The 26,034-nt window shown below is 37.2% G+C and overlaps 1 protein-coding gene across 30 annotated transcripts in view; it reads left to right on the forward strand.

The window, feature by feature from the left end:
* Positions 1–26,034, forward strand: part of HERC1 (HECT and RLD domain containing E3 ubiquitin protein ligase family member 1) — a 185,803-nt gene that overhangs the window by 4,417 nt on the left and 155,352 nt on the right. For 5 of the 30 annotated variants that reach the window (XM_082737148.1, XM_082737139.1, XM_082737146.1 and 2 more), the window contains exon 2: positions 10,759–10,852. The exons of the other annotated variants lie outside the window; for them this stretch is intronic. The gene's annotated coding sequence lies outside the window, so the exon portion shown is untranslated. The remainder of the gene's footprint in view (positions 1–10,758; positions 10,853–26,034) is intronic. 30 annotated transcript variants of the gene reach the window in all.

The following is a 26,034-nucleotide window of genomic DNA, read 5'->3' on the forward strand; positions in this document are numbered from 1 at the left end:
ATTACTACTACTTGATTCCCACCTTCATCCCCTTTTCCTCATCTGTTTTTCTTACCCTTTAGGTAACTAGTCTCTTCGGTTTTTTTTTTTTTTTTTTTTCATTTTAAAGATTTTATCTATTTATTTGCCAGAGATCACAGGTAGGCAGAGAGGCAAGCAGAGAGAGAGAGGAGGAAGCAGGCTCCCCGCTGAGCAGAGAGCCTGATGCAGGCCTCCATCCCAGGACCCTGGGATCATGACCTGAGCTGAAGGCAGAGGCTCCAACCCACTGAGCCACCCAGGTGCCCTGCGTCTTTGGTTTTTTGGTTAATCCTTCTATTATTTCTTTTGCACAAATGAACAGATTGTGTGTGTTTTGTTATATTCCTTCTTTTTTTATCATACAATTTTATTTCATTTATTTATTTATTTATTTAATTTATTTGACAGACAGAGATCACAAGTAGGCAGAGAGGCAGGTGGAGAGAGAGGAGGAAGCAGGCTCCCTGATGAGCAGAGAGCCTGATTCGGGGCTTGATCCCAGGACCCTGGGATCATGACCTGAGTCGAAGGCAGAGGCTTCAACTCACTGAGCCACCAAGGCGCCCCTCTCATACAATTTTAATTGAGATACAGTTCACATACCACAAAACTTTCCCTTCTAAAGTGTACCAGTTCGTTGATTTTTTTTGTGTCTTCACATGATTGTGCAGCCATTACCACTAATTCAAGAATTATTTTTACCACTCCAGAAAGAAACCCTGTATGCATTAGCAGTCATTTCCCCTTCCACCTTCCTTAGCCCAGGTTAACCACTAATCTGCTTTATGTTTGTATGAATTTGTCTATTCTGAACATTTCATGTGAATGGAATCATATAATATGTTGACTTTTATGCCTGACTTCTTTCACTTAGCATAATTTTTCAGTGTTCATCCATGGAGCATATATCTGTAACCCATTTCTTTTTTTGGCTGAGTGATACTCCAGTATATGCATATATCACATTTTATTCATGCATTCATCATTTGATGGACATTTGGTTTTCCATTTTTTGGCTACAGTGAATAATATTGCTATGAACATTCATGTACAAGTTTTTGTGTGGATGTTTATTTTCAGTTCCTTGGGTATATACCTAGGCATGGAATTGCTGGGTTGTATGGTAACTCTCTGTTTAACTTTCTGAGGAACTGCACAACTGTTTGCTTTTTCCTTTATTTCTTATGTGAGAAGTAGCATCTTATAGATACTCTTTTGCACTTTAATTTTTTTACTTATTGGAAATCACTGGATGTCCTGGAAATCACTCCAAATTAGTTTATTCTTCTTGTTAGATAGATAGTCTAACTTCTTTTTTACAGCTATACAGCACTCCACTCTGTGGATCTATCCTAATTTATTCAACCATTCTTCTATGTATGTACATTTAGGTAATTTCCTGTATTTTGCAGTTATAAACAGTATTGCAGTAACTGGCCTGTCCATATGTATTGTTAGAGGTGTATCTTCAAGGTAGATTTCTCTAAGTGGGATTGCTGGGTCAAAAGTTGAGCATGCAGGAGTCCCTCTATGTCTATAGTTTCTCTTTCTATAGTTTCACTTACTGGTGGTCAACAGTGGTCAGAGCAGATGATCCTCCTCCTAAGGTATAGTCAGAAAGAAGGTCACTGGTAGCCTAATGCTACATCTCAGTGCCTAAGTCATTCATCTCATTGATCTCATTATGTAGGCATTTTATCCTCTCACATCGTCATAAGATTGAGTATAATAAAATATTTTGAGAGACCACATTCACATAGCCTTTTTTTTTTTTTTTTAAGTAGGCTCCACATCCAAAGTGGGGCTTGAACTCACGACCTTGAGATGAAGAGTTTCATGCCTGAGCCAGCCAGGCGTGGGTAACTTTTATTACAGTATATAGTTGACCTTTGAACAACATGAGTTTGAACTGCCTAGGTCCACACAATACTGTAAATGTATTTTCTCTTCCTTATGATTTTCTAGTAACATTTTCTTTTCTCTAGCTTACTTTATCATAAGAATACAATATATAATACATACCATGTCCAAAATATGTGTTAATTGACTGTTTATGTTATCAGTAAGGCTTCTGGTTAACAGTAGGCTTTTAGTAGTTAAGTTTTTGGATAGTTAAAAGTTACATGCAAATTTTCAACTGCATGGGATATTGGTGCCCCACCCCCTGCATTGTTCAAGGGTCAGTTATATTGTTATAATTGTCCAATTTTATTATTGTTGTTGTTAATCTCTTACTCTGCTTAATTTATAAATTAAACCTTATAATGAGTGGGTATCTGTAGGAAAAAAACATACTATAAATAGGGTTTGGTATTACCAGGCATCCACTGGGGATCTTGGAACATATCCCCTTTGGATAAGGGGGAACTACTGTATATAGTTGGGTTAGATATTACAGAAGTGTACTCATTTGCATTCCCACTGGTAATGTATGAGAATATCTGTTTTCCCTATAACCTCACCAACAGAAAATGTGCTGTGTTATTTATATTTATTTATTTATTTGTGGGAGGTGACTGATTTTTAAAAAATGCTCTGTAGTCATTACAGTGATCTGAACCTATTGTGTAGGGGCTCTTAATGCCTGTGGTTGGTAGGTTCTTATAGCTTGGAAATTAAATAAATTGTCCATTAATATTACACTGATAGTTGTAGGTTATGTGTAGGTGAAATCAATGGAACGCATTTCTGATCTAGCCAGGATTGCCCATTGAAACTTTTTGCATTCAATAGGAGTTGCTACATTGATACATAATACCCATGCACTGAAATACTTCCGGAGTTTAACAAAGGACAACTGAAATTATAAGGAGAATATTCTTTTCTCCAGAGTATGTGTGATACAATAGTTTTGGTTCATATTATATGCTAGTTACTTTCAATAGTACACATAGTACATATTAAAATTGTGGTATAGTAGTTATTTAACCAGTAATGGCTATGTCTGGAACCTTTTATATTTCCATAAGAAAGAAGGTTAATCTTAAGGATGAAATGAAAGTTTACAGTTCTGGACTGGGGATAATCTTACCAGATTTTAGTGGGACCAAGATACTAAGGCAACATGAAAAACATCCCCATCTTAAAAGGTAGCAAGTTCTGCCCAGCTGGAAATTTAGGTTCTTTCCCAGAAAGAATACTCTTCCAAGTCTGGGGACACATTAATGAAAAAAACAAAGATTTCTTAAAGAATTTCATTAAGTATAGTTGGTACACGATATTATATTAGTTTCAGGTGTAGAATGTAGTGATTTGGTAGGTCTATATGAAAACAAAAAAATCTTGCACCAGAGGAGCTTACATTCTCGTAGTTTTCTGATGAACTGCTGTTTTTAAGAAAAGATGCTCAGTACTGATTGTGAATCGAACCAACAGAGGTCATGTAGAGTTTTTTTTTTTTTAATTTTTAATTTTTTATAAACATATATTTTTATCCCCAGGGGTACAGGTCTGTGAATCGCCAGGTTTACACACTTCATAGCATTCACCAAAGCACATACCCTCCCCAATGTCCATAACGCCACCCTCCTTCTCCCAATCCCCCTCCCTCCAGCTACCCTCAGTTTGTTTTGTGAGATTAAGAGTCACTTATGGTTTGTGTCCCTCCCAATCCCATCTTGTTTCATTTGAGGTCATGTAGTTTTAAAATAAAATTGCTTTTGTTGCTATTCAAACCCCAAATGACACTAGATTTTACTGGTTACAAAAGAGAAGGCCATGAAAAGTCAGAGGGTGGTAATTTACATTGTTCACTTATCTCTCTCATTTTAAAGGATTCTTAGTAGTAGTAGTAGTAGTAGTAGTAGTAGTAGTAGTAGTAGTAGTAGAATAGAGTAATAGTATAAAGTCTTTTTTCTCAGCTGGGGTTCCATGAAAGAACTAAATACCCTTAAGACATTTGGACAATCACTGTATGTAAAGAATTAAGTTCTCTCCAGTGCACCTAGAATGGCACTAGGTATGTACCATCTTTAGGAGAATTGAGAAGATACTCCAGTATTCAAGTTCTCTGGTCTAGATGATGAACTTCAGTGGAGAAAGTCATTGTAGTCAGATCCATTTGTTTTTTTTCCTAACTCTCCCACTTGCTAGCAGAGGGATATTGGACAAGTCTTAGTCTCTTAGCTTCTTGACCTGTAAAAATGAGAATAATAATAGTTGCTACATTATAGGCCTGATGTGAGAATTAAACAAATCTTTCCAATCTACCTTTATCCTTTTCTTTGGCTTTAAAAACCCTCTTTGCTGGTTGACTTCCACATATATGTCTTCAGCCCAGACCCCTTCCCTGAGGTCCAGTGTTATAGTTCATCTGCTTATTTCATATTTCATTGACTAATAGGCATCTCAAACTAAATTTGTACAATAAAGAAGGTGTGATTTCTGCCCTCTTTATTTCCCTGAGTCAGCTGTTAGTAATGGCTGGACCATTCCAGTAGTCACTCAGGTCAAAAGCCTAGGTGTCAGTTGTGATTTTTCTCATTTCTTTATACCCTATAACAAGCCCATCAGTAAAACCTCTTGACTTTATCTTTTGACTATCTTTCTAATCTGATCATATATTGTGGTTGTCTTTACCTTATAACTTTGGTCTAAACCACCATTATCTCCTACTTAGGTAATTCCAATGGTGTCTTTTTAAAAATTTTATTTATTTTTATTTTTTTTTAAGATTTTATTTATTTATTTGACAGACAGAGATCACAAGTAGGCAGAGAAGCAGGCAGAGAGAGAGGAGGAAGCAGGCTCTCCGCTGAGCAGAGAGCCTGATGCGGGGCTTGATCCCAGAACCCCGGGACCATGACCTGAGCCGAAGGCAGAGGCTTTAACCCGCTGAGCCACCCAGGCGCCCCTCCAATGGTGTCTTTCACTGATTTTTCTCCTTTCTTATTTGGTCTCTGACAGTCTATTCTCCACTGGTAGCTGGAATGATCTTTTTAACTGTCAATCAGATAGACCACTCCTCTGTTTAGTACTTTGCAATGATTTCCTTCTGCAGTTAAAGTAACAACCAAATTCCTGGTGTTGGCTAACAAGGTACTACATGTTGTATTTAATCCCTGCCTATCTCTCTGTTCATTCCTTTCCTGCTACACTGAACTCCTTATGATTCTTTGTTCACAACAGAACATTTCCAGGGCTTGGTATTCTTGCTCGGCTTATAGTGCTCTTCCTTCAGGTCTTTGCACTGTTTCCTCCCTCACATCATTCAAGTGTTTGCTTAAAGAAGAGTTCTCAGAGTTTACCTCTTCAGAGAAACCGTCAGTCATCACACTATAAAAATAAGTGATCATCTTCCCTCCACCCTCCTTGTCTCTTTTGCTTTTTTTTTTTTTTTTGCATTTGTGCTTCCTAAAACTTAATGACTTGTCTACTTTTGTATTATTTGTCTTCCTTACTAGAATGTAAACTCCACGAGAGCTTGAACCTATATGTTTTATTCATTCCAGTGCTTCTAAAATTCCCTGGTACATAGTAAGCCAGGAATACAGCTCTAGGAACTTGACCATGGAGTAAAATGGTCTCTATATTAGATTAAATAATTCTACCTTTGTAATGTTTTGTGCCAAATGGAGAACCATGTTTCTTTTTAAAGATTTATTTATTTTAAAGAGAGAGAATGAACACAAACTCGGGAGGGGGGCTGGGGGAGGAAGTAGGAAGAGAGGGAGAGAGAGCATCCCAAGCAGGTTCCAAGTCCCTCACAGAGCTGGATGTGGGGCTTGTTCTCACGATCCTGAGATCATGACCTGAGACAAAATCAGAGTCTGATGCTGGATTGACTGAACCACCCAGATATCCCTGAAGGAGAACTATTAATCAGTTAAACAGCATGAATTTTTTTACATTGGTTTCTCACATATGAAATGTTAAGATTTAGAATTTATAACATTGTCAAGAGCATGTAATTGTGCATAGGCTGTGCTAAGTAATATATAAAAAATTAACTTGGAGTTCAGCTCTTGTGGTTCTTGCAGGGTTTGCTTGTTCTCTAAATATAATGGTAGTGATGTTAATAGAATAGTAATATTTCCTCTTACCCTGGCAAGCTATTTGTTCTCACTTTAAGCTCTTGATTTAAAGTCTATGGATTTTGATTTTGGGGATATACATTGTTGTTGTCCAAGTGTTTTGTTTTGTTTTGTTTTGTTTTTTCCTTAAACTATACAAGCATTTTTAGAAGCTCTTTTAAGTTTTGCCATGTTTTAAGACCTTTTGTAGTGTTAGTTACTATACTGTAAAATTGTTGGGTCATAGACAATGGGCAGTTTTATGTGATACAATTCAAGTAAGCAGCTTTGCTGATAGTATTAGTAATATAGGATAACCTAATCTAGAACTAGAAAGATTATATTGTCTATGTGTTAATATAATTGAAAAGCAGAAGTGTCTTACAGAAGTTATCGTTGAATTTTCTTACATAGTTTCTCAACATTGTCTCAACATAGTTTCTCAACATTTTCTCAACATTGTTCATTCTTTTAAAAAGAAGAAATGATGGAGAATGATAGATTTATGTAATTTAGTAAAGGTGGTGTGGTGGAGTAGGCAGATGTGCATATAAAGGAATAATACTGGGTAACATTTATTAAACGTTTACTGTGTACCAGATATTATTCTAAGTACTTTTTTCTGTTATTTATTTGTTTATTGAATTAATTAACATGTAATGTATTATTGATTCATCAGTCTTATGTAACAGTCAGTTCTCATTACATCATGTGCCCTCCATAATGTCCATTACCTGGTTACCCCATACCCCCACTCCCTTTCCTCCAGCAACCCTCCGTATGTTTTCTATGATTAAGAGTTTCTTACGGTTTGTATTCCTCTCTGATTTTGTCGTTTTATTTTTTCCTCTCTTCCCTTATGATCCTCTGTTTTGTTCCGTAAATTCCACATAAGAGTGAGATCATATGATAATTATCTTTCTCTGAAAGTACTTGTATCTATTATTAAACCACAGTTAAATATGGTCGAATTGTTAATTATTTAAACCACATTTTGGGGCACCTGGGTGGCTCAGTGGGTTAAGCCACTGCCTTCAGGTCAGGTCATGATCTCAGGGTCCCGGGGTGGAGCCCTACATAGCGCTTTCTGCTCAGCAGGGAGCCTGCTTTCTCTCTGCCTGCCTCTCTGCCTACTTGTGATTTCTCTCTCTGTCAAATAAATAAATAAAATCTTAAACAAACAAACAAGCAAACAAACCCTATAGTCTTAGAGCTAAACAGAACTAAAAAAAAAAAAAAAAGCCGCATTTAACCTGTTTATTTTGCAGAGAAGGAAATTGAAGTACAGAGAGGTTAAGTAGCCCAAGATGGCACAGCTAGCAGGTGATGGGAACATGAATTAGAATTCTGTAACAAAGGGAGGTGTTGGCAGAACTGTTGGGGGCAGAGTCTGGAAATGGCAAACCTCAATGTGATGGTTTTGGCTGATCTAAAATTCTGTCCCCCTGAGGAACCTGGGTGGCTCAGTCCATTGAGCATCAGACTCTTTGATTTCATCTCAGGTCATGATTTCAGGGTCATGAGATGGAACCCTGTTGGGGCTCTGCATTCAGCAGGGAATCTGCTTAAGATTTTCTCTCTCTCAAAAAAAAAAAAAAAAAAAAAAAAAAAAAGATTTTCTCTCTCTCTCTTTCCCCCCCTCTCCCTGCCCTCCCTTTTTCCCTCTGCCTGTCCCCCTGCTCATGTGTGTGCACATGCTCTCTTTCTCATAAATAAATAAATCTTTAAGAAAAATAAAATCCTATCCAACTAATATTTGGTCAAGACCATTCTACATAGGTGTTGAGGAACTCATTGTGACAGATTGAGTTTAGGTGCCACATGTTGCTTTGAATTCTAAAGAATATTTCTAGGTCAAGGGGCACCTGGGTGGCTCAGTAGGTTAACCCTCTGCCTTCGGCTCAGGTCATGATCCCAGGGTCTTGGGATCGAGCCCCAAATTGGGCTCTCTGCTTGGTGGGGAGCCTGCTTCCCCCCGTCTCTGCCTGCCTCTCTGCATACTTGTGATCTCTGTCAAATAAATTAAAAAAAAAAATCTTAAAAAAAAAAATTGTTTCTAGTTCTGTTCTGCCAAAGAGGAGAAATAGATTTTAGAAGAGAATAATAATTGTTATAAGGATTGGATATTGTCATAGGAAGGTAAATATTAGTTGATCTTTATGCCCTGGAATATGAAATTTTTCTTGGTAGACCTTGAAACTTAATCATATTAAGGAACAGGTTTACTCTGTAAACTGTCTAGAGTACAATCAGGTAGGGAAATAGTAATGACTTACATTTGTGTGTGTGTGTACATATGTCTACACATATATATATTTGTGTAGTGTATATGGCTTCTAGTTTGCAAAGTATTTTGGTAACCATTTTCTCAGTTGATCTTCATAATACCTCTGTGAGAAAGACAGGGTAGATAATTCTGATATATGACAAGCTTGACAGAGAAGAGGTAGCTTTGAGGAATGAGCCTTTGAATAACCTCTACTTGCTAGATCTTCTTTTATTAGGTTCTCTAGTCATAAAGGAAGTTGCTATTTCTTTGCAAAACTGCCAGTGTATGTGTGAGTGGTAGACTTCCGCATTTTTTTTTTTTTAAGGTTTTATTTATTTGAGAGAGAACACAAGTGAACGGGATGGGGTGGGGAGAGGGAGAAGCAGACTCCCCGCTGATCAGGGAGCCCTATGTAGAGCTCAACCTCAGGATCCTGGGATTGTGACCTGAGTTGAAGGCAGCTGCTAACTGACTCGGCCATCCAGGTGCCCCTGGACTTTTGCATTGTATGGTGTTATTGGGCTTGATCTCTTAAATAGGTGATTAGAAATTGCTTAATCTGGAAGCAGAAGATAACTTGGCATGATGAATGGGCAAAGGTGGCCTGTTGTAATTGGCATGTTCTTAATGTTATACTGAAAGCCTAGCTGTTTTTAAGAAATGTAATTTAGATTAAAGTTATAATGCTAATTGCAACCCTCTTGTAATGTTTTTTAAACTAATGTTTTAATGAAAACCTTCTACCACTTAAACTGCAGTAATGTTGATGTTTTTTTGATTGTATTGTAGATTAGGATAGAGGTGGAGTGCTTTACTTTTTAGAGGTAAAAAAAGTTTGGTAGCTTCTGAAAAGGCTGGTGTGAATGTATAGCAGTAGTGAAATGCTGATAAAAGTTCAGTAGGTCTCCTGATCCCCTTGTTTATTTTGGAAATAGTTTGAATTGTTTTGGTTAACTTAAATTGGTCTGAGATATTAAGAGGGACTTTTCAGAATTCTTAAAGGTACACTGTAAAAGGGAATAAAGTGAGATGCAAATTCACAGAATCAGTTTACTTTAAAGTAGTTGAGTGATAGAATGTGACTCTGATCTACAAAAATCTAAGGAATTGCTGAATATTTTATATTCTTAAATTCTTTTATCTTTCAGTTCTCTGTTATTTTCTTTTTCCCTGGTGCTCTCTTAAACTGCCTCCTTATCACCACCCCTTCCCTCTTGGTGTGCCATCTGTTGGTTTGGCTCTTTATTTCAGAGTAGGAAGGCAGGAAAGGGTTTTCATACACAAGATAAAACTAGTTCTTTTGGAGCTCAGTGAACTGGTGCACTTATGCAATAAGTCTGCTAATGATAAATTCCAGAAGTACCATAGGCCACTAGGACTAGAAAGATAGTGATGACTCTGCAATATTGTCTGCAAATTTTTTGTGACTGTTGCTTTATTTAATAAATAAAACTAAAGTATACTGAAACACTATATATTTTTTCATAGCCATAAATTGGTTAGCTAGAAACAGGCTTGCAAAGAACGGTCATTATTGAAGAGTTAGTGTTAGTGAAATTCATGTCAAATGACTTCTTCTAGCACTTAATAAATATAATTTGATCATGGAAAATTTATATTCACTTATGCCTAACTGTGCATTAGTCTGTTGTGGGAATATGTAGACACTATTTGCAGTCCTAGGCAGGTAATTCAATTCTCAGACAGCATTTAAAAAAAAACAACACCTTTTTGTTACAAAGTATTTTAAACATGTTATTATAAAACAAAGAATAGTATAAAGAGCTCCCATGTCCTCATAACTGAGCTTCAGGAATTATAGGCAGTCTTGTTTCCTCTCTATTTCTATTCACTACCACTCCACCCCTAATCCTTGGATTCTCTTGAACCAATTCCTAAGCATAGACATATTTTTAATTTGTAAATTTCAGGTATTTCTTTTCATAAAAAGCCTGCTTCCTCCCTCTCTCTGCCTGCCTCTCTGCCTACTAGGTGATCTCTGTCTGTCAATTAAATAAATAAAATCTTAAAAAAAAAGGAGACACTTTTCAGTAAGAAAAAAGCAAGAGACATATGTTGTTTGCTTGTTTTATCTTAGCCTGTAAGCATTATACTTTTAGAGAAACAGTATTAGAAAAGGATTTAAGTCATAATTAATATTTACTATATGTCAGGCACTGTTTTTTTACCACTGTTTAACATCTTTATGCACTGATGTACTGTTGTTACCTCAGTTTTACAGATGAGCAAATTGAGGCTCACAAATTCAAGGTTACATTGCAGAGTTGGTGACACAGCAGAACCTGGTTCTGAACCTAGGTAGTCTGGCTTCAGAGTCCATGTGCCTTCCCACTACTCTATATTGCAACATATGGCAGATCATAAAATAGAAATCAGATTAAAAGAAGATTTTAACATCTGTTTGGAGGGAACAGACATATTTTCTTTCACTTTCAGGCAGTCAGAGCCATAAGAGAAGAATTGGAGAGCTGGCTCTGTCCTAGTGAAGATAGAAAACGTGGAAACCCGGAAACGATTATCCATAAAAAAGGTAGACTTGCCAAAGACATAGATTAGATGTAAGTAGAAGGCTGAGCTAAGAGGACACTGTTAATACCAGAAGGGAATTGGAACTCCAGTAAGACTCCTTTACTTTAGATACGAAATAGGAGTTTAGTTTTTCATGTGCTTATAGTTATAATAATAGTGCACATTAGTGTATTGCATTAAAGTACTTTCACATGGATCCTTTTTTGATCTCTTAAACAACTCTGAAAGGGAGGTAGGTACTATATTTTCCACAGTAAGATGGGTTCTTGAATTTGGATTTTCTGCATTTTTTTTTTAGTAACAAATATATTATTTGTTTTATTATTATTTAGTAACAAATATATTATTTGTTTCAGGGGTACAGGTCTGTGAATCATTAGTCTTACACAATTCACAGTGCTCACCGTAGCACATACCCTCCCCAGTGTCCATCACCTAGCCGCCCCATCCCTCCCCCTACTCCCCAGCACCCTCAGTTTGTTTCTTGAGATGAAGAGTCTCTTAAGGTTTGTCTCCCTGCCTGGTTCCATCTTGTTTCATTTTTTACTTCCCTGCCTCCAGGACCCCCCATCCCACCTCTCAAATTCCTCATGAGATTTTCTGCATCTTAAAAGCTAAAGTGTCCTAGAGTATATTTGTGTGTGTGCACGCGTGTATGCATATCTATCTATCTATCTATCTATCTATATATACATATATGTATATACACATATATATCACATTGCCTCAGTTTTTGATGAATAAAATATATTAATTAATAGAGTGTGCTTTTGAAATGAGGATTTGGATCAGAAAGAAAGCTGCATTTTAATGAGTGGAAATAATTCTCTCCTAAGTATAAAAGGTAGTATATGCAATTGTAAAAAAAAATTTTTTTAGACAGCATAGGGAAATACAAAGCAAAAGGTAAAAACCATTCAACTCTGCAGATTAACCACTGTTAAATTCTAATGTGTAGTTCTCCAGATTTTTTTCTACATCTTTATACATATAGGGAGTTTTTTTTTTCAAAATTCTATACATATTGTTTTATAATTTGAAATACTGTATTCTTTTTTTTTTTTTTTAAAGATTTTATTTATTTATTTGAGAGAGAGAGAGACAGTGAGAGAGAGCATGAGCGAGGAGAAGGTCAGAGGGAGAAGCAGACTCCCCATGGAGCTGGGAGCCCGATGTGGGATTCGATCCTGGGACTCCGGGATCATGACCTGAGCCGAAGGCAGTCGTCCAACCAACTGAGCCACCCAGGCATCCCTGAAATACTGTATTCTTTTTTTTTTTTATTTTTTTAAATTTTTTAAAAAGATTTTTATTTATTTATTTGACAGAGAGAGATCACAAGTAGGCAGAGAGGCAGGCAGAGAGAGAGAGAGGAGGAAACAGGCTCCCTGCTGAGCAGAGAGCCCGATGCGGGACTTGATCCCAGGACCCTGAGATCATGACCTGAACCGAAGGCAGCGGCTTAACCCACTGAGCCACCCAGGCGCCCCTGAAATACTGTATTCTTAAAGAGACTATAGAAGCTTGGTCTTTTGCCTCTACCATGGTAAAAGGGTGCATGCAAGACGACTGGCATAAAATGGTAATATCCTAGGCAGACTGGGCTGTATAGCTATAGCACACACATACTTTTCATGGCTGACTGTTAGTAAAGGCTGGGCGAATCCTGATTGGGATTAGGTTAACTGAAGGTGGCAATGAGTAGTATAAAGCTTCATTTTATTGTAGAATTGGGGGGGGCACTTATTTTCACATTATAGTGGATGAAAAGATAAGTAACTCAGACCTTAATGTTCAGGTAAGCATTAAGAAGAATAAAGCGTGGCTCTTTTGGAGCATTGTATTATATGGGCTCTTTTAGTGTGTATGAGTGGGTGTGTATAAAACCATCTGATTATCTGCGCTTTTGGAGTAGTAGGGAGAGGAAAGGAGTCTGTTGTGTTGTGGAATTTTTTAAAAAAAATATTTTATTTATTTATTTGACAGAGATCACAAGGGGTATACCTATACCCCAGGGGTATAGGTCTGTAAATCGCCAGGCAGAGAGAGAGGCAGGAAGCAGGCTCCCCGCTGAGCAGAGAGCCTGATAAGGGTCTCCATCCGAGGACCCTGAGATCATGACTTGAGCCGAAAGCAGAGGCTTTAACCCACTGAGCCACCCAGATGCCCCTGTGGAATGGTTTTGTACTTGAAGTCAGTTCTCCAGCAGATCTTGCTTTCTGTATTATTGATGGCATCTAGTAATTTGCTTTGTTAATCACTCTCTTTGCCCAAGCAGATTTTGGGGGTGGTCTTATTTTAAAAATAGTGTTCTTTTTGAGGATTGGGTTATATTTTATTTACATCTCTCAGTATTTTCTTGTTGGTTCTAAGTTGATGGTAATACTTAAAATTTTAGCTATGCTAGGATCTTTTCCTTTCTATATGGTTTTAAAATATGCTTGTCTAAGGGTGGCTGGCTGGGTCAGTCAGTAGAGCATGGAACTCTTGATATTGGGTCGTGCTTTTGAGCCCCATGTTGGGGGTAGAGATTACATTAAAAAAGTAAAATCTTAAAAAAATAAGCTTAAATATAGTATTGCATTAAATCTGTTGATCAATTTGGAGGAGAACTGATATTTGCATATGTAGTCTTCCAATCTAGGAACATAGTATATTTCTCCATTTATTTAGATCTCCTTCGATTTCTTTCATCTGTGTGTCTTGTAATTTTTAGCATTTATGTCCTTTACATGTTTGTTAGACTTGAGCTTAGGTATTTCATTAAAATTTAAAAGAAAAATTTTCTAACAATATTTTATTTATTAGAGAATGTGTGAGCAAACATGAGTCGGGGGAAGGACAGAGACACGGAGAAGTGGATTCCCCACTGAGCAGGGAACCTGATGTGAGGCTTGATCCCAGGACCCTGGGATCATGACCTGAGCCTAAGGCAGATGCTTAACCAACTGAGGTACCCAGGCGTTCCTCATTAAAGTTTTTTTTCCATTAAAAAATGTTTTAAAAACTTCATATCAAAATATAGATATACATATACAGAAGTGTATGTATAATAAACTTACAGCTGGGATAGTTCCACAGGGATGGATTTATTTTCAAATTCTTGTATTTTCTGTCAGTCTGAGAGATTTTTAGGAGGGAAGAAGGATTGAAGATGAGGAATAAGACAAGCTTTCTTTTCGTTTCTTTCTGAGTCAGGTCTTCATAGTGTGACTTCATTGTTTTGTTTATAAGTGAATTCTTTTTTTTTTTTTTTAAAGATTTTATTTATTTATTTGACAGAGAGAGATCACAAGTAGGCAGAGAGGCAGGCAGAGAGAGAGAGGAGGAAGCAGGCTCCCTGCTGAGCAGAAGCCCGATGCGGGACTCGATCCCAGGACCCTGAGATCATGACCTGAGCCGAAGGCAGCGGCTTAATCCACTGAGCCACCCAGGCGCCCCTATAAGTGAATTCTTAAGACATAACACATATTCAGATAGCTAAACTCACTTCTAAATCAATTTTGTTATGTGGATTTTCCCTGCTGTAATTTACACCCAGTCATGTTGTAATAGAGTTTTTCCTAGATATAGGAATTCATACTGTTTTAAAACAATGAATATGTGGGTTGAAGATTTAAGAGATGGAAAGTTATGCCTTCTCTTTTTTCCTTTTTTTTTTGGGCCCAAGCTATTCCCTACCTTTTAGCTTCCTTTGTGCAGTTTGTATAAAGCACATACTTAAGTAAACTTGTCATCTTGCTGTCTCGCTTTTATTTTCCTTCTAGGAAAAATAGGCAACTTAGTGTTATTATTTATGGGATTTTTTTTTCCTGCTTTTTGAGTAAGACTTCAAATCTAACTCTTGAATTTATAGAGATATCACTGTAATTGCTTAAAGAAAAATGATTTATGTAGCAAGGAAATTATTATTTTTTTTATTATTATTATTATTTTTTTTTAATTTTTTTTTTTTTAAATATTTTATTTATTTGTCAGAGAGAGGGTGAGGGAAAGCAAGTAAGCACAGGCAGACAGAATGGCAGGCAGAGGCAGAGGGAGAAGCAGGCTCCCTGCCGAGCAAGGAGCCCGATGTGGGACTCGATCCCAGGACGCTGGGATCATGACCTGAGCCGAAGGCAGCTGCTTAACCAACTGAGCCACCCAGGCGTCCCTGTAGCAAGGAAATTAAACATGAGATTTGCTTGCTATGGATACTCCTGGGAATAAATGAATTTATTACATATGCTCCATCAGGAGGGACATGGTTAATTATGGAAAAATAATACTCATTATTTAACTCTATTGTAGACTTTTTTGGTAAAAGATAATCTTTTTTCTTTCTTCTTCATGTCACTGGGGTTTAGTTGTTCCTGATCAGTTCCTCCCCAGACTTTTATTTTGCAAATTTCTCAAATCTGTGGAAAAGTTGAAGAATAGTACAGTAAACACCCATGTACTTTTCACCTTGTTTCAAAAATTGTAACATTTTGCTGCACTTGCTTTTTTCTTTTCTCTTAACACACACACGCACACACACACACTTTGTTTTAAGTGAGAGGAGGTTATAGTCACCAAGATACTTGCTCTGCATACTTCGAGTATATGTCTCTTAAAAATAAGGATATCCTTTTTTTTTTTTTAAAGATTTTATTTATTTATTTGACAGAGAGAGATCACAAGTAGGCAGAGAGGCAGGCAGAGAGAGAGAGAGGGAAGCAGGCTCCCTGCTGAGCAGAGAGCCCTATGCGGGACTCGATCCCAGGACCCCGAGATCATGACCTGAGCCGAAGGCGGCGGCTTAACCCACTGAGCCACCCAGGCACCCCAAAAATAAGGATATTCTTCAACACAGCTTCATACCTTTGTCACACCTAAGGAAAATAACCTGAATTCATTATCATCTGATATGAAGTATTTTTTGTAACTTTCTTTCTGATCAGATGCAGTCACATTGGTATATTGCTTTTAGGTTTTATTTCTCTTTAGTCTCTTTTAATCTAGAACCATCCTCTGCCTTTTTTTTTAAGTGACATTAACTTTAGTGAAGAATCTAAGCCATTTGTCTTATATAATGCCCTGCAATCTGAATTAACTGATTGTTTCTTTAAGATTGTATATTCAGGTTAAACATTAATTGCATGAGCACTGTATAGATGCTGTGTACTTCTATCACCTCAGGAGGCACTTAATGCCATTTTTTCCCCCATTTTAGGTGATGCTAATTTTTAAAAATTAACATACAATGTATTATTAGCCCCAGGGGTATAGGTCTGTAAATCGCCAGGTTTACACTTCACAGCACTCACCATAGCACATACCTTCCCCAATGTCCATAACCCAACTACCCTCTCCCTAACACCCCCCCCCCCCCACAGGCAACCCTCAGTTTGTTTTGTGAGATTAAGAGTCTCTTATGGTTTGTCTCCCTCCCTATCCCATCTTGTTTTATTTATTTCTTTCCTACTCTCCAAACCCCCACGTTGCCTCTCAGCTTCCTCATATCAGCGAGATCATATGATAATTGTCTTTCTCTGATTAACTTATTTCACTTAGCATAATACCCTCTAGTTCATCCATGTCATTGCAAATGGCAAGATTTCATTTCTTTTGATGGTTGCATAGTATTCCATTGTATATATATACACCACATCTTCTTTATCCATTCAGGTGATGCTAAGTTTGATCACTTGTTTAATGTGGTGACTACTGCTAGATCACCTCATTGTAAATGCACATTTTTTTCCTCCTTTGTAACTAGTAAGTAATCTAGGGGTGGTATTTGAGATTGTTTGAAAATCATTTCTCCCACAACCTTTTCCAGTGGCATGTGTGGGACGAGTATCCTTACATGGATAATTCTTCTCTTTTTTTAATAAAAAAATTCTTAATATATGTACATAGTAAGAAACTCACATGATAACAAAGGAGGTCCCAGCAAAATGCATGTGTCCCATTCATGTTCTATTTCCACTTTCCAATTTTTTCTAGAATTAACAGTTACCAGTTTCTTTGTTTCAGAAGTTCTTAACCCCTCCAGTCATGCATTCATATATATTATCTCATTTTTATCTTTTTACACAAATGGAGATACTGCAGAGTGTTCTAAATCTTTTTTTTTTATTATAGTAAAATAACATCATTTGAGCCATTTGTGAAGTATACAATGCACTGGCATTAAATGTGTTTATAATCTTGTTTAACCATCATTGCTGTCTATATCCAAAACTTTTTCATCATCCCCAGCAAAAACTCTGTATCCATTAAAAAATCCCTCTACCTCTCCCCCACAGCCTCTTTTGTACTTTATCTGTGAATTTCCTATCTCTGGTGCCTCATAAAGGGGGAATCATAGATTTGTTCTTGTGTCTGGCTTGTTTCACTAAATACAATGCTTTCAAGGTCCATCTGTGTAACATATATCAAAATTCCATTTCTTTTCATCACTGGGTAATATTCCATTGTATGTAAATCTGTATATTCCTCTGTATATCTATATATAACATGTTTTGTTTATCCATTCATCTGTTGATGGACATCTGGGTTGTTTCTGCCTTTGGGCTATTGTGAATAATGCTGCTGTGGACATGGGAATATGAATATCTGTTTGAGTCCCTCCTTTTAGTTTCTTTGGATACATACTTAGGAGTGGAATTTCTTGGTCTGCATCTTAATGTATTTTTAACATAATATATCATGATTATCATTCCAATTTAATACGTTCCTGATAATTATAGGTCTTTCTCATTCATTTTGTTGATTACTTTGATTCCCAGTGTATGTGTATAATTCATTTAACCCGTTTCTTCTTTGTCATCTTTAGGTTGTTTCCCCTTTTTGTTTTTTACCTTTTTTCTCTTTCTGCTATTCTGAACAAGGCTGCAGTGAAGGGGATATTCTTACTTTAAGCAATGTCTTATTTTTTAATTAAAACTGCAGTGTGAAAATACTGATTGAGCCTAGTCTTAGTAAGTATACCTTTTCAGTATCCTTAAAATTTATCTTCTCACAAACCAGATACTTATTGCTCTTCTGTTTTAGGCCCTCATGTTTTAACTCAGCTTTTATGGTGTCGGTTGTGTCTTGTCTACTTTGTCCTTCTCCTCATTTCCTTAGTATTATCCCTAGTTCCTGCTGGATAACTTTGTTATGCAACGTTGTCATGTTGTATTGTAATTCTTCACATATCCTTGTCCTCTTCTGGGTTCTGAGTCCTCTAGGAGGCTGTGCTTTGTATGTAGCTGACCTTCCTACTATGGAGAAATTTGCACATTCTTGTCAAGTTCCTACTACTAATAAACTGAAATGCCTTTGGTAAAAATTAACATACAGTTACAGAGGTTTTTTTTTTTTTTTAATATGCATATAGGACTGACCTTAGTTCATTAGTGAAGGTGGTAGGAGTACATCCCTTTGTTTGTTTTCATTTTGGATGAAGAGAGAAAAAAGTTACTTTGAAACTTGTTAACATTTGGTACTATTAAGCCCTCCCCTATATATCTTTTGATACCATTAGAGCTTTCATATAGTCTTTTTTTTTTTCATATAGTCTTTTAAAGTTTTTTTTTCTCCTCAAGATCACATTCATGTATTCTGAGATTGTGTGAGGAGCTAGCCATACTACCCTTTTCTTGCATTTTAGCTATGTCTCCATTTTTTATTTTAGGAGCCTCATAAGAATGAGTTCTTTTTTTTTTTTTTTTTAAGGATTTTTTAATTTATTTGACAGAGAGAGTGTACACGCAGGGAGAGCAGGCAGAGGGAGAGGGAGAAGCAGACTCCCGGCTGAGCAGAAAGCTTGACGCAGGAATTGATCCCAGGACGCTGGGATCATGACCTGAGCCAAAGGCAGATGCTTAACGACTGAGCCACACAGGCACCCCAAGAATGAGTTCTTGAAGTAAAAATTGGATATGTCATTGGAAATTCAGTGAGGACAAATATAGCAGAAGATGTTATGATTGACATGACTTAGTCTTTAGATGCCAGCACATTGATGGTTCTAGGGAAGGGGGAGATTTTTTTCTACAATTTATGATGAAGACCACTGGCCTTTTTATGCCTCTCAAAAATCTATTGTTGTTGAAGTGTGTTGTCTGGTTCATAGCCTCTAGTCAGCTGCAACTTAAAGGCATCCTGCATGTGCTGATTCTCTTTGTATTTCTGGACTAATTTTATCTATTTGCATAACAGCTTATTGAACTTGGCAAGTAGTATAACTTGTTTTACTCTTTTGTTCCTGAAGATTCTTTCATTTAAAAGTGCATTGATCCTAAAAACTGCCCAAGGTTGCTAGCAGACATAGTTCGAAATCATTACATTGAAAGCAGAATCATTAAATACATAGTTAATTTGCTTATAGCTAGTTACTACAAACTTTTGGTAGTAGAACATTGTAGTGATGTATTTTTGTTTATTGCATTTTGCCAATGAGAGTTACTGTATTTCTAATATTATACTAAGTTATATGATGGAATATAGAAAGAAGGAACTTTAAATAGTTCAAATTATTTCCCTTTGGGGGATTTGTGGTGAACAATTGGAGTGTATACAATGTAATACCAGCATTTATTTTTACAGTTTTCAAAGTATTTCATGTAAGAGACATGGAAATTCCAACATGGAAAAGATAATTTGGATTAAGGTTATTAGAACAGGCTTAATTGTGTGTGTGTGTGTTGGGTGGGGGTGGTGGTGGTAGGAACTGAATTAATACCTGAAGGAAGTATAGGATTTGTTAGCAGCAGCATGACTAAGGGTGCAGAGGTAGGGATGAATACATTCCAACTTATTGATGGTAAGGATTGGGAGGGATGCATGCCTGATAAGAGCAGAGGACTACTGAGGAGATTTGTTAGGTTGTAGGGAATAGTGGATTGTAAGCCTTGGAAGCAGAGTGGAGAATTTTAAGCCCAGGGAGCTATATATCACTCAGGGCCCTGGCAGGAAATAAATAGAGTAGTTATTGAGGTTTGGGTAGAGTTAAAGAAAGTAACAAAAGATAGTGAAGTTCCGAAGGTGCAGCATTATCTGGAAGCCACTGATACTTTTAAGCCAATGGGGCCAAGAAGAGGAAAACTGAAGCCTGATGAGAGCGGAAACAATGAATGCCAAGCCAGTGGATAGCACCTCTGGCTGTAGAGGAAAGGGTTCTGAGGTGGGGAGGGAGCCAGGGAAATAAGGACCACTTTCTTTTTCTTCTCATTCTCTGATTTCTTTCTAATGCCTCTCATTGGCCTGACCCACCTGGAAACCAGGGGAGTTTGGACAGTGTAATCCCAGAGGTCAGCCTCAAAAGGTATAAAGCAGAGGGAAGATAGAAGGAAGGATAGAGATTAAGTTTGTGTGGGGAGATTGGGGTCAAACAGAGAATGCCTAGCTCAGAACCCATTTTATTTATTTATTTTTTTAAGAGTTTATTTATTTATTTGGCAGTGACCACAAGTAGTCAGAGAGACAGACAGAGAGAGAGAGAGAGATGCGGAAAAGCACCCTCCCTGCTGAGCAGAGAGCCTGATGTGGAGCTCCATCACAGGACCCTGAGATCATGACCTGAGCTAAAGGCAGAGGCTTAACCCTGAGCCACCCAGGTGCCCCTGGAACCCATATTAAATTACTATACATGTGCAAGCAGATTAGTGTTATATTGAAAATGCTCTTGTAGGAAGATTTGGTTTAGTGGATTTTGAGGGTCTTCTTAAAAAAAATCTCTTTCCAGGCAAAGTTTCAGCTTATAACAAAAAAGTCAGAAAGCAATCTCTTATTCGATTTATCCTTATAGCCCCCCCCCCCCATGGGCTATGTACTTAAAAAAAATTTTTTTTGTAGCCTCATTAGATCAGAATTCATCTATTACAGAGGGTTCCTGAGTCTCCGCAACAAGAGAGGTAGGATGACAGGAGCTTAAAGGAACAAAAGAGGGACAATACAGAGTACCAGTTTTGAAAAGCTTAAGTCTGGTGAATGGGTTAGTGTTAATGAAGACAAGTGCATAAAGAATGAATCAGGCAGAGGGTACAAATGTTATAATATGTGTAAACAAAGTGTTAATGAGAATTGAGTGTTCCAAGGAGGAAGTGATGAATTCTGTATTGGTGAATAAAGTGATTAAAACAGGAAAGACTTTATGGAGGAACTACTTTGAGATAGGCCTTTGAAGGAGAAATAAGGGTTGTGACAGGTAAAGATTAGATAAATGAGAGTAGTCCCTTACAAGGTATATAGCATGCACAAAAGCACAGAGGTGGGAAGTGTTTGGCTTTTTCAAGAGAGGGATTTATTTAGGGGAGTTGTGGAAGATGAAATTGTAAGGCAAACTTGGCTCCCTCTGGATGGACTTAAGCCTCCAGCAATGGCTTGTATTCAATTTCAAAGGAAATGGTAGAACCATTGACTTCTTTATGGGCAATGATGAACTGGTTAGACCTGAGCTTTAAGGTTAATCTAGTAGAAGGAGGTGGCAGATACAGTGGAATGGGGAGACTTCTTGGGAGCCCATCGCAGTTTCCCAGGACAGGTTATAAAGGCAGGGTGGGACCAGTGGGAGTTTTTTAAAAGAGTCTGAAGAGTGAAGGAAAGGCCTTAGTCAAAGATTATAGGACCATTTTGACTCTGGGTACTTGGGTGATGTATCAGTAGGAGCTGGTTTTATAAGGTATTGTAGGGGAGAGGGAAGGGAGCATGAGGAGTTAGGGAAGCTGGAAGAAGATGGTGAAGTTAATTTTGGATATGGTGAATTGAGGGTGGGAAGCGATGACATTGTATTGAGCATCAGGCATTTGAAAACAGATTGCAGAGGTGCTGGCCAGAGGCATGTATTTGGGAGTATCTGTGTAGTGATAATGAGTTAAGCTTTAGCACTGAACAGAAATGGTTGATATTTAAATAAAGAAAGAAAGAAAGAAAAAAGAAAAATGAACAAATATTATAAAGAAAAAGAGGTTTCTGAACTTTAGGGCATTAAGTGGACAAGAGAAGGCCAGAGTATGTAAATTACTATTATTTGTCTGTTTATTCATCAGTTGATGGACATTTGTATTTCTAATTTTTTTTTTTTTTAAAGATTTTATTTATTTATTTGACAAAGAGAAATCACAAGTAGGTAGAGTGGCAGGCAGAGAGAGAGAGGAGGAAGCAGGCTCCCTGCCGAGCAGAGAGCCCGATGCGGGACTCGATCCCAGGACCCTGAGATTATGACCTGAGCCGAAGGCAGCGGCTTAACCACTGAGCCACCCAGGCGCCCCATGTATTTCTAATTTTTGACTATTATGAATAAAGCTGCTTTGGACTTGGAGGTGTATAAGTTTTTATGTGGTCATGTGTTTTCATTTTTCTGGGCAAATTTCTAAGGAGTGATATTGCTGCATATATAGTAAATACGGTATGTTTAGTTTTTTATAATTAACTGCCAAACAGTTTTCAATTTTACATACCACCAGCAGTTTATGGGAGTTCTAGTTGCTTCACATCCTCAGCCATACTTGGTATTGTCTGTTTCTTTAAATTTAGCTACTTTAGTGCGTTTGTAAATAGTATCATTATAGTTTTAATTTGCATTTCTCTAATGATGAATATTGAGCATCCTATTTATGCTTATTTAGCCACTTATATAACTTTGGTGAAATGTCCAAATTTTTTGTCTATTTAAAAAAATTATGTTTTGTTGAGTTGTAAGGGTCCTTTTTCTGTATTCACAAGTCCTTTGTTAGATACATGTTTTGCAAATAGCTTCTTTCAGTTTGGTGTTTGCCTTTCATTTTCCTAACAGTGCTTTTTGAAGAGCAAAACTTTAATTTTGATAGAGTCTAGTGTATTGATTTTTTGAGTCCTATTTAAGAAGTATTTGTCTAATCCAGGGCTACTAAGATTTCTTTCCTGCATTTTCTTCTGAAGATTCTTCCCCACCTTCCACCCTCCACCCAGAGAGAGACTGCACATTTGTGCTTGGGGGGGTTGCGGTGCAGAGGGGGAGGGAGAGAGAATCTTAAGCAGGCTCCACGCCCAGCATGGAGCCCGATGCAGGCAGGGCTCAGTCTCAGGACCCTGAGACCCGAGCCGAAATGAAGAGTTGGTCACTTAACCCTTTGAGCCACCTAGGCTTCCCTCTTCTAGAGAGTTTTATGGTTTCAGCTCTTACATTTAGGTCTGTGAACCATTTTGAGTTGATTTTTGTATATGTTGTGAAATTAGGGTTGAGGTTTTTCCTATATGTATTTCCAATTGTTTTGGCACCCTTTGTGAGAGGTTATCCTTTCCCCATTAAACTGCCTTGGCACTTTAGTTAAAAATTAATGGGGCCATATATGTGTGGGTCTGTTTCTGGACTTTCAGTTCTGGTCTGTTGATCTGTCTTGATACCAATACAGATGTCTTGATTACTGTAGCTTTATAATAAGCCTTAAGGTCACACAATGGAAATTCCTCAGTTTTGTTCTCTATCAAAATGGTTTTGCTCTTCTCAGTCCTTTGCATTTCTATCATGCAGATTTCTGATAAGGACTGTGAAAATTATTTTGTTGTTTTACCCAGTTGAAATTTAATGACTTAGTGATCTTGAGAGAGTGGCTGGGAGGAATGAATTTTATCATAGCAACAGGACTGAGAATGAACTGAGTTGGCAATTGATTGATTCAAACCTTCTGAGGTTTTTAATTTTCTAAAATTGAGAGTGATCTAGCACTTGTGAAACCACCATGTCAGTGGAAAGAGGCAGCATGATTTGGTAGTGGTTAAGTGATTGGGTATCAGACTGCTCTGGTTTGAATCTTTACTCTATCAATTGCTGGCAAGGTGACCTTGGGCAAACTATATTTGGCCTCCCTTTCCTTTCCTTGCAAATCAGAATAATAAGAATACTTATTTTGGAGTTGTTCTGAGATTAAATAAGGTAATACATGTAAAGGGTTTAGCACAGTGTTCAATGTGCTCATGAATGTTAGTTACTATATTGCTCTATTCAACTAGAGAGTGTTAGAAAGCTTCATAATTTGATAAATTCACTTGGAGGTACTATTTAGTCTACCCCCGTGCTCAAATCCTTCACTGTGCTTCATTTATTTCAGTTTTAGAAAGGTAGTGGTAGTGCTATTTGGTTTCTTTTCTAGTCCTTTCATCGTTTTTTCCAACCCTACTTTTCATTGGTGAATTTGGTAATTTATGTATGTAATTAAATCTGGATTTGTGCATTGGACCATGAATGGAAAAAAGAACAATTGGCTTTTAGTGGTATAAATCATTGCTGTAAATTAAACAAAACAAAACAAGACAACAGCAGTTTTTTTTTTTTTCTTTGCCAGCGTTTAGCTGGTTCATCAGGATTGTGAATTGGTGGTTCTTGAATACAAGTGAAAATCCATTAGTTTGATTTGATTTTGTCTGTAGTTCTTTCCTTGCTGAATAAGCAGGTCTGCTTTCTGGTTTATTTAACTAATTCTCATTATTGATGTAGCAAAACAATTTGCCAGCAAACTCAGCAGGTCTCTTCTTTTTCTAAGTATGCTCACTTTGTAAATAGGGATAATAACAAAAAAAAAAAAAAAACTTTTCCTTCTTATCAGCTGTTTAATTTTGTGCGGCTAAACACTGAAAATTTCTTTGATTTAATGAGAGCCAAAATCAGTCAGCCTAATGAAGCCCTCTAGAAAGGAAGCACTTGGGGCTTGGGTGGGGAAGGCTGGATCACCCAAGCCCCAAGTGCACTTAATTTGCAGTTGCAGAACTTTTCAGATGGGCTGTGTTCCTCCTGCACTTCTTTGATTAATGCTTTTGATAAATATCCTTACTGGTGTCTTTCTTTTATGAATGTTTAAATTCACTAATTTAGAACTTCATAAATTTATTTAGGTACGGATGTGGCAGAGGAGCGAATGACAAGTTCAGATTTCAGCATGTTGAATTTAAGATTCCTTTGGAACATCTTAGTGGGTATATCATGTTAGCAGTGGATATTCAGGTCTGGAGCTGAGGAGAGAGTGTTTGGACTATACTCATTAGCATATGAGAGGTAGATGAAAGCCTTGGGAGTAGCTAGAATCACTCCAAAAATTATATACAGTGAGAAGAAGAGACAGAAATGGACTGAAGATGGAATTCACATGGTCTGTCTGTGGCACCTGCACACCAGGAATTTGTTCTTTTGAAGTTCTTCCATTATATATCAGCTTAGAATAAGATAGTATCTGGGTTTAATTTGGATTCTGTATAAATAATGAACTACATAGATGCAGATTGCTCAGCACAATTCAGCAAATATTTATTGAGGTCCCTCTATGTGCTTTACCTTTGCTAAGCACTGAGGATATAAGCATCTATGCCCTCGTGACATTATAGACAAATATGAGAGAACACGAACATGTAAGCACACAAATAGTATATAATCGCAAACTGAAAAATACTGAGAAGCTAAATATTGGGTACTCTGTGAGCATTTTAAAAGAAGGACGTGATTCTCATATGTGTGTATTTGGGTAGCTTCCCTGAGGAAGAGGCATTTTATTCAACTAGGTACCCAGTATATATCCCTGTACTGCTATTTAAACTGAGATCTCATGATTCGGTATTAACTGGGTGAAAGAGGGTGGGATGGAGAAGGCAGGCTCTAAGTAGAGGGAACTTTGTGTGGGAAGGTCCTGCAATAGAAAACAAGGAGCCTGATTCCTTCCAGAAATTAAACATCTCAGTTATAACTTATAGAAGGAGAGCAGGGGATCAGTTCTTGGCCTTTTCAACTGTGGAGAGATTTTGTTCTTTATTGTAAAACTATTGAAAAGCAAACTGACTTTTTAAACTTTTTCTTAAAAAAAATTAAACATACACATTAGTGGAAAGAATATTTCCTAACATCCATTTCTTTCAGCAATGTTTTGTAGTTTTCATTGTACAAGTTTCTCACCTCCTTGGTTAAGTTAATGCCTCAGTATTTTATTCTTTTTGATGCTGTTATGATTGGAATTGTTTACATAATTTTGTTTTCAGATTGTTCATTATTAGTTATAGAAATGCAACTGATTTGTGTGTGTGTTTGACTTTGTGTCCTGCTACTTTGCTGTATTCATTTATGAGTTCTAACTTTTGTATGTGTGTTTGTGTGTGTGTGTGTGTATATACTTATTGGAGTTTTTCACAAGTAAGCCCTCTGTAAACAGAGACAACTTTATTTCTTTTCTTCTACTTTGGATGCCCTTTGTTTATTTTTCGTGCCTAACT

Source organism: Mustela nivalis (genome assembly GCF_964662115.1).
Source record: "Mustela nivalis genome assembly, chromosome: 6".
Classification (NCBI taxonomy): domain Eukaryota; kingdom Metazoa; phylum Chordata; class Mammalia; order Carnivora; family Mustelidae; genus Mustela; species Mustela nivalis.